Source organism: Pezoporus wallicus, unplaced genomic scaffold (assembly GCF_028554395.1).
Source record: "Pezoporus wallicus isolate ANWC-B61680 ecotype Strahan unplaced genomic scaffold, APGP_CSIRO_Pwel_v1 scaffold_6445, whole genome shotgun sequence".
In the NCBI taxonomy this organism is placed as follows: domain Eukaryota; kingdom Metazoa; phylum Chordata; class Aves; order Psittaciformes; family Psittacidae; genus Pezoporus; species Pezoporus wallicus.
Window position 1 is genome coordinate 7,645,515 of NW_026641753.1, and position 12,259 is coordinate 7,657,773.

Genomic DNA, 12,259 nt, shown 5'->3' on the forward strand with positions numbered 1-12,259 from the left:
TCTTCCAAGGCTAGGAGGTGGCTAGAAAGGCTAAACCCCAAAAGCTACGTTCTTACTGCATATAGTGCTAAACATACACAGTTCCAGTCATTTCCATTCCTTGAACTTACTGTGGGAAAGCAAGGGATTTAGATTTAGATGGTCACTGGGTCTTTAGTTTTAAATTATTTTTTTCCTACTGAGAACAGCAGTTTTGATCACAACTCGTACAATGTTATCCAAAAGGCAAAGGCACAATAGCTGTCAGAAAGCTAGGTTATTCTTTTCTAATTTATATTTTTAATTTAGAGAGTACAGAAAGCCGGTTTGTAGCAGGTGCTATTGCAGTGCCTGGGAATTACCCATTGCCAAAGCAACTGGAATATGGGCACATGATTGATTGAGTGTAAATACTATCATAAATTCTGTGTATCTTCACTGTCTACTTACTGTGTTGTATTTAGGGTAATCTCAGTGCCATGTATTTCCTTCTGAATGGCAGAGAAGCTCAAGTATTTTCTAGTAATATGAAGTAAGTCAGAAACTTAACACAAGACTAATGGAGTAAAACAAACCACTGCACTAGATGTCTGTTGACTTCCTTTATTTCTAATTGTGTGGTACTACATAGGAAGGGACATCAAGAGGTCATTTAATGCAGTTCTCTTTGCTAAAACAAGATTAAAACATCCACTTCAGAGAAGTTCTCATCCAGTTTTCTGTTAGAGAACCTATGCAACTATCCCAAGCAGTCCTTTTGCTTGCTATTAGGATGTCCTATCCCCAACATCCCCCTTTCCCTAATATCCAGCTTTGAGCTTCCTTACTGCAGTTTAAACCTATTGCTTATTTGCTGTGGAGATGAAGAACAGATCATTCTGTTCCTCTTTTCAACAGTCTTTTATTTTCCTGATGACTGCTATAATGTCTCATCATTTTGTCTTTGTCTTTAGGCAAACTACTGGAATTCAGTTATTCTTTTGGTATAGGTAGTATTGATTATTCCTAAGTATTCCTCTCCCTAGCACTTGTGCCATTTAAATTATGTTCTGTTTAAGAGCTAATCTCTGCCTCAATAGATTTATCATGTGGAAGTTTAAGAAAAAACTTTTTTTCATGAAATGTATAAATAAATTATGGAAGTCTTTGCACTGGGCATTCAGAAGCCAAATTACAAATGGGCTCCAAAAAGGATTATATGCAACCCTTATGGAAGATAAGTCCACTGGGAGCAGCTGAAAATAGGTTTCCGAAGAACTCAAAGATAGGTGTTCTGAAACTAGAGGTTGTACCTGGGAGGGAAGAATGAGGAAGGGGTTGGGTTGTTGCCCTGTTTCTCATATTCTTTCCCGAAGCATCTGCCTAAGGATATTTCATGTACGACATTCTTTCATTTTATTGTTTCATCTTCAGTAAGCTTACTATATAGTGGTGTGTATATGCATTTTATACATTTGTCATATTACTATTTCCAGTAATCCCATAAAAGCATTAGGGGTCTCTTGTCTCCTACCGGATTGTGAGCTAACCCAGGAAAGGTTAAGAGGTTGCCATTGCCGTTTTGCTCCTTTTGCAAACAGCTGCCTGAGTCTCTCTAAAAACATTTACCCTTCATCTTGTTCATTAGTTGCTGACCTCTATCTTGTAACACAAGCTTCACTCCTTTTTAAGATTGAGGGAAAACATTATGTAATTATGGACATAGTATTGTTCTTTAACGTGTCTAATTATTTTTGGAACGCTCTGTAGTTCCTGGTTTCACTTATAAGGCAGTGAGTTCCAATTTTGAACTATTCAAGGCAAAAATATTTCATAGTGCTTGTTTTTAAGCAGCTCATTTTGGTTTTATTGATTTCCCTCTTCTCCTTCCCTGTTTTTTTTTTATTTTTTATTAAGAAATTTGGCTGAGATTGGTCTTTGGAGGAAAGTCAATTGATTCTGTGCAAGCTAGATATTATTTGTGGGTTGTTGGGGAAAGAGTCAATTAATTTAATACCAGGACTAATATCTATCTCTTTTCCAGGTTCTATTTTCTGACTCATTTTGTAATTTCTTAGTCCTGCTTATCTTCACCTGGCTTTCAATGCAGTGACATGACCGTGGAATATTATTTTTCTTTTATCTGCTTTGGAAAAAGATTGTGTGTTTTGATCTCTAATCTTGTCCTTCCCAGAGCGGGTTACTGCAGTCCTTTTCTTTGTGGGCTGCAGGTGGAAACAAATGAAAAACTTCAGCTGGAGCAGATTGCCAGTTGCGTGATAGTATTTTATGAGGAGACTTTATGTAGACTGTTCATTGCTAAGTCACCTTAAAATGAAATTAAGATTGGTCCTATGCTCATACCTTCAGGAAAGAAGAAAGCCTTTGTTAGGATTTGAGTGTACTGGTAGGTCTTAATTACCCTGATCTGCTTCAGCTGTGGTATTCCCACCCCACCCCAGCCCAGCTGTGTGTACTCTCCCCTCAGAGTTCAGACCTCATGCACTGCCTTCCTGGCTTCATTTGGGCTCTGCCTCGCCGCTGTGGACTTGCTGGAGGATCTCAAGTCTTGGTTAGACGTGCTGCCTTCTCTGCTCTCCACAAGCAAAGGTATAGTGTGAAAAGGCCTGTGTTACCACATGTGGCTGCCCTGCCTTAGAATTAGAGCCCTTCTGCAGCCTCCCGACCATGGCCTTTGAGCATTAGGATTAATGGGGTGGGGTTGGGCTACACTTTTGGTACAGTTGCTAATGGGTTTGTGTGTTTTCGGAGGTCTCTGGTTCTGCATTTTGTTCTGCAATTTGTACTGTCTCTTGGCATTTGAGAGGTGCTGGAATGTTTGTTTTCTCATTCAAAACTTCTCTAAAGAGCTGTTTTGGAAAGGAATGGATTTTATTTGGTAGAGAGCTAACTCCTGTGTGCTTTGTTGCCTCCTACACCTGTGTGAAGGAAGTGTTAGTTAAAATGCATCAACCCAGACCTTAATCACAATATGTAAAATAAAAGAATAATGTAAAAGTAGGACGGCGTCTATCATGTGTGCTAACGGCTTAATGAAATTGCTTGAGAAGGTAATAATACTGAGCCAAAGTGAGACGCTACAGCTCTTAGCCTCAAAAAACCTACTACCTTAAGTGTCTTCCTCAAGGAGTAAATGGACTGCTTTAAAGAACCAGATGAATGAATAGCTGTTTGAACGTACTTCTAAAATAGAAGCCTTTTCAGATGCGGAAATAGTCTAACCAAAAATCTAATCAGTTAACAAAAAGAGTATTTGAGTTGTTTAGAAAGCACAGATTGAGGTCAGTCAAATTAGCAAGGATTAATGTTTTTCTGAACTGTTGCAAGATAATTTTTACCTATTTACCTCAAAGTTTTGCTGCTGTGAAATAAACTATGGAGAGTATTGAGAGATTGTTTTCTAATACCTTTGAGTGACTTAGTTTATAGCTGAATAATTGAGTGGGGTTAGGTTTGTAGAAATAAAAGATGAGTGATGGTCATGAGTGGAAGAGAATGATTACAAACCATCAGCATGATTATGAAGATTGAGTGGAAGTCCAAGGAGTGCCTTAGAGGAGCTTTGTCTTCCTTTGTTCCTAGTTTGATTCCAATGCAAAACAAAGAATGCATTCATTTCCGAACTGCAGGTTTAAACTGAAGTTGTGGACTCTGTGGAGGTGTTCTACAGGTGCTGCTGTTCAAGTCTAATCACAATCCCAGCTGTTCCTTAATAGTGGATTGCCCTTAGAGGCTATAGGCTGCAGTAGCAAAGATGAGGGTGGAATTGTGATAAGCCTTTTTATTTTTTTCAGTTCACAGACAAAACTACCAAAACCTAAGCAATGAATTGACTTTTTATGGAAGTCCAGCCTTTTGTATTTGAAAGATGTTTGCAAGAACATCATGGGATTCTCTAATGCTTTTGTACCCTAACAAATCAAAAAGTAATTTTCAAACCTCCCTAGTATTGTGTTCTTGCATGACTTGCAGAATATCAAATCTTGGCAAATATTTTACTTATTCCTGTTTCAACAAAATAATGCCAATAGACAAATAATAATGCAGAAAAAAAGGTACAAGGAAGAAACAAACACTTCTTATGTAGGCTTTACACTTGGATAACCTGTTGGGTAACTGAAACAAGAAAAAGTCCAAAACCTGGAGGTTAATCAGCTCGAGAAGGAGCTGATCATTTCTGGTGCTAGGATAGCCAGCAGGGACAGCTGAACTGGGCGCAGTTTATAGATCTTAGTGCAAACCATTGCCAACTGCAGTTCGTAATTAAGTGCCAGATTAACAACTGACTTGTTAGGGTTTACATTCCTTGCTCCTCAGTGGTCCCTGGTGGTGTAGTGCTAATCTTGATGTGTAGTAGGGACAGCTGAAGATGACGGTGTCTCAGGCATTTTAGATTAATCTACTTAAATCTATGCCTTACCTTTCTGAATCATACATAGTTAATAGTTTTCAGGGACCTTCACTTTGATTTTGGTTTATGTTGTTTAATAATTTCAATAAATGGAATATGTTACTCCTCTACTGAACAGTGCTGAGCTGCCTCTTGAATTTTGTTATGCAGCTTATTTGTTAATACATCCTGAAAATCTTCAATGCAGGTTCATAGAAGTGACTGAAGAGCATGTAGCTAAAATCCAGCAGTGTTTGATCATGCTGTGCTTACACCAGATCAGATTATCTGCTTGCAGAGACCTCAAACTGTGGTTTGATGTAACCATTAATGGCCATATTAAAAATGAGCTTATAACAAATAGCTGGATGGGTGGCTTTATTGTTGGTTTGAGGTGCATTGAAATTATGTAGCTCTAAAAAGCAAAAATAGCTGTGTACTGGTTTGAATCAGCTGTTGACTTTCTACTAGAATTTGCTCTCATTAAATAGGAGTCATCTTCCATGATTTTATTTTGGGTTTAATTAATCCCCCTCCCCCCCCAAACTGAAAGGGTCTGTTTATTTTTTCATAATGTATCTTGGGTCTCTGTCATATGTATATCTCAAAGCAAAATAATAATGCTCTATGTTATCCGATCCCTTACAGAGAAAATCCTGCACAGTAAATATAATGCAGAAAAGCAACACAACTGTAATAAGTATGCATTTTTAAATGAGGAGTTGTGTGCTAAATACTTGTTGGTTACTAAGCATCTTTATGAACCAGATAGCATTCCTTGCTTTCCACAGTAAGCTCTGTAATTAACAATGGAAATAAGTAGCTACAGGCAAGATATTTGTGCATATGTATGTGATAGTTTTCTCCCTCGCTGCAAAGGAATTGATCAGATTTGCATACTTGCTCTTTAGTAGGACCTTTATTGCCTTTTGTAAAGTTTTTAAGTATCTTGAGCACAGCAGCAGCTTCTTAATTGTTTGTGTGTTCATCTCATTTACACTTGTTAACTGAAAGCAGCATTGCCGGAGAAAAAAACTGGACATTTCAGAATGGGAACGTGTGTGAAGCTGCATCTTCTGTGTTTTTGAAGATAATGAGAATTAAAATAACTAAATGCAAAAGAGAACAAAATTAATGATAATTGATCTTATGTAGTGGAGTGTTCATTTCCTCCAAACTTTCAATAGAGACAAAAGTTGCAAATGGTTTTTGGAAAGCAAAATCAGACTTTAAAGTATACAAGAGCCCAGCTACATGGTCATTACGCGTACTGAGCAAGCACACAGGCAAACATCACGTGTCTTAAAAGATGCAAGAAGAAATTTGAAAGGCATCCAGTTCTATCAGACAAATAAGTTGAGATGAAGTCTCCAGCAGAGGAGAAATTAAGAATTGGCCCAGAACGTGGGTGGTAGTTTTGGTCTAATCTAGTAGTGTGAATTTAATATCAACAGATTTGCTCCATCGAAAAAATGGGTTGGCATAATGCCTGTGGCTTCCATCAGAAAATAACTCATTGAACGCCATTACTGTACAATATTTGATGGTAAAAGAGGTCTGGAACAGTCTTCATCACATGCAAATGTGACATACATTGCCAGAGCCGGTAGACTTTGGCATCAGAAAACAAAACTAATCTTGCTCTGTAATTTGTAGTTATATATATTTTTTTATTATATATTTATATATATATATAATTTTTATATTTTATCTTTTTTTTTTCAAATGTGTGGAGTTTTCAGAACTCTTTAAAATGAATCAAGATTAAAATGCAAAACAGAGCATATTTCTCCATTATTTTTCTCACCAGTGAACTCAGTGGAGTTTCCTCAGTAAGCAGTTTGTTACACTGTATTCTGTGGATGAAGTTTCTCCTAATAATCCTTGTGTATGAAAATATTGACTCTGGTAGGTGACAATAGGAAAACACTCCATGGACGGGTTTATTAAATGCACCGCACCTGATTTATATCTTTCTGAAATGCAAAGATGCTTATGAACTTACACAATTCTTTGCTTCAGAATGGGTTCAGAAAGACCTCTCTTACTATGAAATTCTGCCCCCACCCCACCCCAAGATACTAGTTTTGCCTCCTTTAATTTCTCTTAATGGTATAGCTCATCCATTGATGGGCTTGTTAAAGGAGACTGTAACGCTATTTAATGGGAAATGTTTTGCTCCTTCAGCATTCATATTGCAAACTTGTGGGGGATTTTTTGAGGGGAAATGAAATTCTAGTTAGCTTGGGTTTTTTTTTATCCTTGCAAATATGCAAAGCTGATGTAAAACTATGCATTTGGTTGTGGTTTTACGTATTAATGAGTATATGCCAGGTGCCAGTGTTTTTTTACAATGGTTTTTGGTCACTATGTTCTTGAATTGTGTTTTTATGCTATTAGGAATAAAATTGAACTTAAAGCATCCAGACTTACAACATTATCAGTATAAAAATATTCTTACAGCTATTGCCAGGCCCGCCCTCCACCCTGTATCTTTCTGTGGTTATTTTTCCATGCTGGCGAAGGTGTACTTTATTATCTCTTTTTGAAGAAAAATTTAACGGCTTCTACTAATATTTTGAAAGCATATACCGATTAACGCATCCTATTTTGATTGTTAAATGCCTGACATAAACAGGGAGCTAAAAATCACTTTCAGATTTACATGGAGTTTTGCAGTATGTTAGAATTTTCATACCTACTATTTACAGTGTGATTCTGTGACTGGTAAAGCTAAGAGAGGTAGGGATGCTGTGCTCCCACCTTTCTTCCCTACCCACAGCTACGTGCTCTTCTGACCTTTCCTAAGAACTTCCTACATGGTGGTAGTGGATGAGGTATTTTTGGCTGTATTGGCTTTCAGCTGGGTCTCTTCCCTAGGACCACAAACAAGTGGGTGTAAACATCATTGGCACTTGGATTGTGTTTTTTTTTTTTTTTTTTGAAAAAGTTAAAATGTTACCATTTATTAAAAAGTAATGATGCTTTTGTGGAGAGGTGATTTTAAGTTTTCAGGGATTTCTTAGAATCCCAGACTGGTTTGTCTTGGAAGGAACCCTAAGATCACCTAGTTCCAACCCCCCTGCTATAGACAGCGACACCTCACGCTAGAGCAGCTTGCTCCAAGCCCCTGTGTCCAACCTGCCCTTGAACACTGCCAGGGATGGGGCAGCCACAGCTTCTCTGGGCACCCTGTGCCAGCGCCCCAGCGCCCTCACAGGGAACAGCTTCTTCCTTATATCTCAACTGAACTTCCCCTGTTTAAGTTTAAACCCATCACTCCTTGTCCTTTTGCTATGGTCTCTGAAGAAGAGTCCCTCTCTGGCATCCTTGTAGCCCCCCCCTCAGATATTGGAAGGCTGAAACGTGTGGATTTGTGTGGAATTTCTTTCATTCTTTCTCACATTTTAAAAAAATCATGGGAGTAAATGTCTTCTACCCTTGACAACGCTCAGCTGGAACTGTCATCCTTCACAGGGCTTTTGCTAACCTCTTTTTAGCTGACAATTTTAAATGTTTATGTTCTCTGCAGGCAGCCTATTCTAGCACTTTGCCTTTACTGTAGGCAGTTTTTTCTAGTATCAGCTTGACTTTTCCTTACTGCCATTTATTATGTTGTATCCTCCCAAATCTGGGCTTACACAACAGATTAGCCCCTTCCTCTTCAGTACAGCCCTTCCTGTTTGAAGGCTGAAGCAAAACCCAAATAAGCATCATAACAAACCCTTCCTACATGAAAGGCAGGGGCTCCTGATCTGCTCCATACATATGATGGTCTGTATTTCCCTTCAGTAGCATGGGTATGTACATAATATCTTTCAACATATGTTACACAAAAATAAATGTTTCATTATGCTGGACTAGACTTTTCCCAGTTATCTAGATTCCATTGCCAGAATAAAGGTACTGTTTTGTTTGCTCATTTTATAAATGACATTGTCTTTATGGAGTGAAAACAATTGTGTCTATTTAACTTTAGCTTTGTCTTTAGTTTGCCATAGTTTGATACTAAGATTGCAGAACCTAAATATATGTAGCTTATTTTGACATTATCATGATGGTAGATAGAGATCTTGGTGAATAGTTTTATGACTGATTAGGTTGATAGCATCAGCAGAACTACAGACTGTAAAAGCATTAAATAGCACAGTTTGGTTGGTTATTTAAATAAGTGAATAAAACAAGCAGCAGCTTTGTGTGCCCATCTCTTGAAACAGAAGCGTTTTCCAGGGGTTATGTTTGGTAAAGATTCGTAGGAAGGGAAGCTAAGTTTCCTGTCTGCTGGAGCGATAGTTTCCTTTCTGTCTGTTGTATGTGTAAAGACTTTTGGTTGGATTTGTCTTTTGCCTGTACACGTACAGTCGTGTACACAGCAGTTACACAATAGGAACTGTCTACCAGCCTCTGTTTGTGCACAGTATTTTTATATGGAAATAGTTTATATGCTCAGTTGTGTATTTTTGAGTGAAATGACATTAAACATTGCAGTCCACGCAGATGCCTGCCAATGAAGGGGTTAAGATTGAAGGCTCTGTTTTCAGACATCGATCAAATAGAAGCAGTCTTAATGTATTATACAATATGTTTGAGTAAAGACTATCAAATAATAAATTTTGTTAAATTTTCTATTGTAGCTAGAAGATGCATCTCATGGGAAAGGTTAAATCTAACAAAATGATCATTTGGTGCCTTAAGTGCTCTACTGAATCAAGGCTGCCTTTATTCTAATTAGAGAGAACTTCAAAATAATCCATATGCAAGGATGCAGTTGAAACTTGCAGTATTTCGAATGGGAGAACAGCAGGAATTTGACAAGTGTTCAAGGAAAAATGACTAATGGCTGCATTAAAAGATGAGGGGAATCTTTGTATTTAAGACTATCTCCCTCAAATTAAGGCTGTATTTAAAAAGCATATGTCCCCCCACTCCCTCACCCCTGAAAAAAAGCCTTTAACACCTTCCTTCTTTTTCATAACTAACACATCTTTTTGTTGTTGTTGCTTTTATTGTATTTGTCAACATAAAAACCTTTCTTTTGGAAAATGTTCTCTTTAAATTGGCAAAATATTAAATAGAGCTTATTGTAAAAATGAAGTATGCATCATTTGCTCTTTAAAAAGACCTCTTCTAGACTGAAAGACAGCAAATACAATTTCCTTGACTGTGCCCTAAAAGATTTGAAAAAATAGGAGTGCCAGCATCAGAAATGCTGACCCATGGAACTTTAGGGGCATGTTTTGCTGGAACAGAACTTCAGTTTACCTTTTACCTTTTGTGTTTGGCGTGGTTAATATATCATTCTTGAAATCAGAACTGCTTTTCCACTGTTCTCAAGCTTTCATCATGTTGACAGGAAGGATTTGCTCCATGTTGCAATATTTTCCTTTCTGTCCTGTTGTTACTGAGCAGATCATGGGAATGTATTGTATATGCAGATGATCCGACTCAACAACTATTTCCAGTATGCTTTTCTGACTTTTATTGGTGTTCGTGAAATAAGGGATAAGAAACTTCTTTTAAAAGGAGTTTGGAATGCTGAAAAATCAGTTCTCACTTAATAGAGCCTTTCGGACATGCTGGTTTGGAAACATGGCATCTTGCCATCAAAGCACTCAAACTTTGTGCTGGTACTTGAACACTTTTGAACAATTTCTGATTATTCTTCTATTATATTAAATGGACAAAGTTAAAGTGAAGCTTACCCTGGAGAACAATAGAAATAAGGATGCTTTACTGGAAATACTGAGATAAGGCATTTGAAAACTTTTTACTAAGTATCTCCTGACACATGATGCTAGTTTGGAAATAAAGAATGGTACCTTACTTTCAGAGTGTAAAATCTGCAATCCTTCTTTCCTCCCTTGAGGAAAACATTCATTATGTCTTTAAGGACACTAGAACTTCCTGATATATATTATGGAGAAAGGTCTTTAGAAGCTTATTGAGGATATCTATTACCTGCCTTGGTTCTAAGTAGCCCTGCAGTTCCTAGAGTAGCCTGTGACGCTCTGCACAGTGTCAAGAGTGCTACATAATGACACCCAGTCTTGGTCCAGGCGCTTGCGGTTCTGTTTGCGCTGGTGTACCTGTCCTCAGAAAGAGTCTGTGAACCCTGACAGCTTTGTAGAGACATAAAGTCATTTAAATCCCATAGTTTGTAATGGGATGTTTGGATCCTTGACTCAAGAAGATGTGTAAAAGAAGCTTAAAATAGTTTACGAATGCTTGCTTTTTGGCAGTGGGTTCAGAACTGAATGTCAAGCAGTAGAAGATTATATTGTATAGGTCTTCCATTTCCACTAGTATCTGTTCTTCCATAACTGTTAGTGAGCATATGCATTAAGCCTTCTTCAGATCACTTTGGACAATATATAGAGGGCTGAGACAACCTTGCAGACTTTCTCATTGCTGTGCCTGAGAGATTTTGTCAGTATCCAACTACCAAAACATCTTAATATCTTTAGACTTTGTTTCTTTAAAACCAAATCCAAATGCACAAAAAAGGTTCCTTAGTATCTGTTCAACCTCACAATATCTAGTTCAGATTCTATAAAAGGCCATGTTTTTTGCTTTCAAAATCTGACCATCTTGTAATGTGCCTACTTAATGCTGCATATTTTAGGTATCTTTTTTGCGCTGGATGAAAGACATGCTTCTGACAATTGAGCTGCAGGTTTCCCTTTCAGATAGGGAAAGGCGAGTTGTGCCGTGCCTGGTTTTATGCAGTGAACTGACATATCTGTCTGATTCCTAGTTAGTGCTTGAAGAAATACCTGGGTTTGAATTACGAAACAGTATTGCTATAAAATATTTAGTAAGCGCTGCATTCTAGATGTGGAATTTGCAGAAGCCAGTATTGTGAGTGGGAGCTACCTAAAGGATACGCTGCAAAGTGCCAAGGTGAAGATCAGAGGGCTGACTGGGCCAGCTCTTAACTGAAGACTATGTGTAATTATGCAGAATAACATGGTGTCAGTAAGACTGTTCAAGAAAAACTTGAAAATCCAGTGGACTTAATCTTGGAGAATGACTTTAGCATGAAATAACTGAGTCAAAACATGTGCTTAAGTCAGATAGAGGAAGTGAAAATAGATATCCTCTTTCCTGGGTGAATATCTTCAAATAGGCTTTTTGACAGACAGACACACATGGCTAGCCAGACAGTCCCCAAATGTTTCCTTCCTCTTGCACTCATCATCTATAAAAATCTCCGTTTGTAAAGCTAATTTTTTATTTTCTGAGAATATTTGACAAAATGAGCCTCACATGGGAGGAACCCATGATTTAAGTCTTCTTGCACCAAGGTGTACACTAGAGCTCTGACCAGATGAGAGGATTTGAGACTTCCACACAGAATCATAGAATTGTTTAGGCGAGAAGAGACCTATAAGATCATGAAGTTAACCCAGCACTGCCAAGTCCATCACTAAATCCTTGTCCCTAAGCACCACCTGTGCACATCTTATAAACACTTCCAGGGATGGTGACTCCACCACTTTGCTGAGCAGTCTGATAATGATGGTGAGCCCTTTCGCTGAAGAAATTTTCCCTATATCAAATCTAAATCATTTATGATTCCTTGAGGCTGCTAAAGGTCGATTCCAGATTCGTAGGTTAAAGTTTGTAATTTATGTAGGTGGTCTGTTTGGGCTGCACGTAACTTATACTGGGAGGGATGCTTGGGAATGTGGTGAAATAATGCAGATTTATAATAGAATCATGTTGCTGTGTGGACATCATAATAAGCTGTGGGTTACTTTTGTAAGGACAGAGAAGGGTTGAAATGAAGGCTGCAATAAGAAAAACCTTTGTTTCTTTTTGCTTTTTTGTTTTCTTCAGGATGTGCACTTGGTCATGTCAAACACTACAGATGTATCTGTCCGGCAGTCC

The 12,259-nt window shown here is 37.9% G+C and overlaps 1 long non-coding RNA gene across 7 annotated transcripts in view; it reads left to right on the plus strand.

The window, feature by feature from the left end:
- The first annotated feature begins 2,467 nt into the window (after nt 1–2,467).
- Nucleotides 2,468–12,259, plus strand: part of LOC130607770 (uncharacterized) — a 344,203-nt gene continuing 334,411 nt past the window's right edge. For 5 of the 7 annotated variants that reach the window (XR_008974342.1, XR_008974343.1, XR_008974344.1 and 2 more), the window contains exon 1: nt 2,468–2,568. This is a non-coding gene — a long non-coding RNA (uncharacterized LOC130607770). The remainder of the gene's footprint in view (nt 2,569–12,259) is intronic. The other 2 variants (XR_008974346.1, XR_008974347.1) reach the window with 2 other exon arrangements.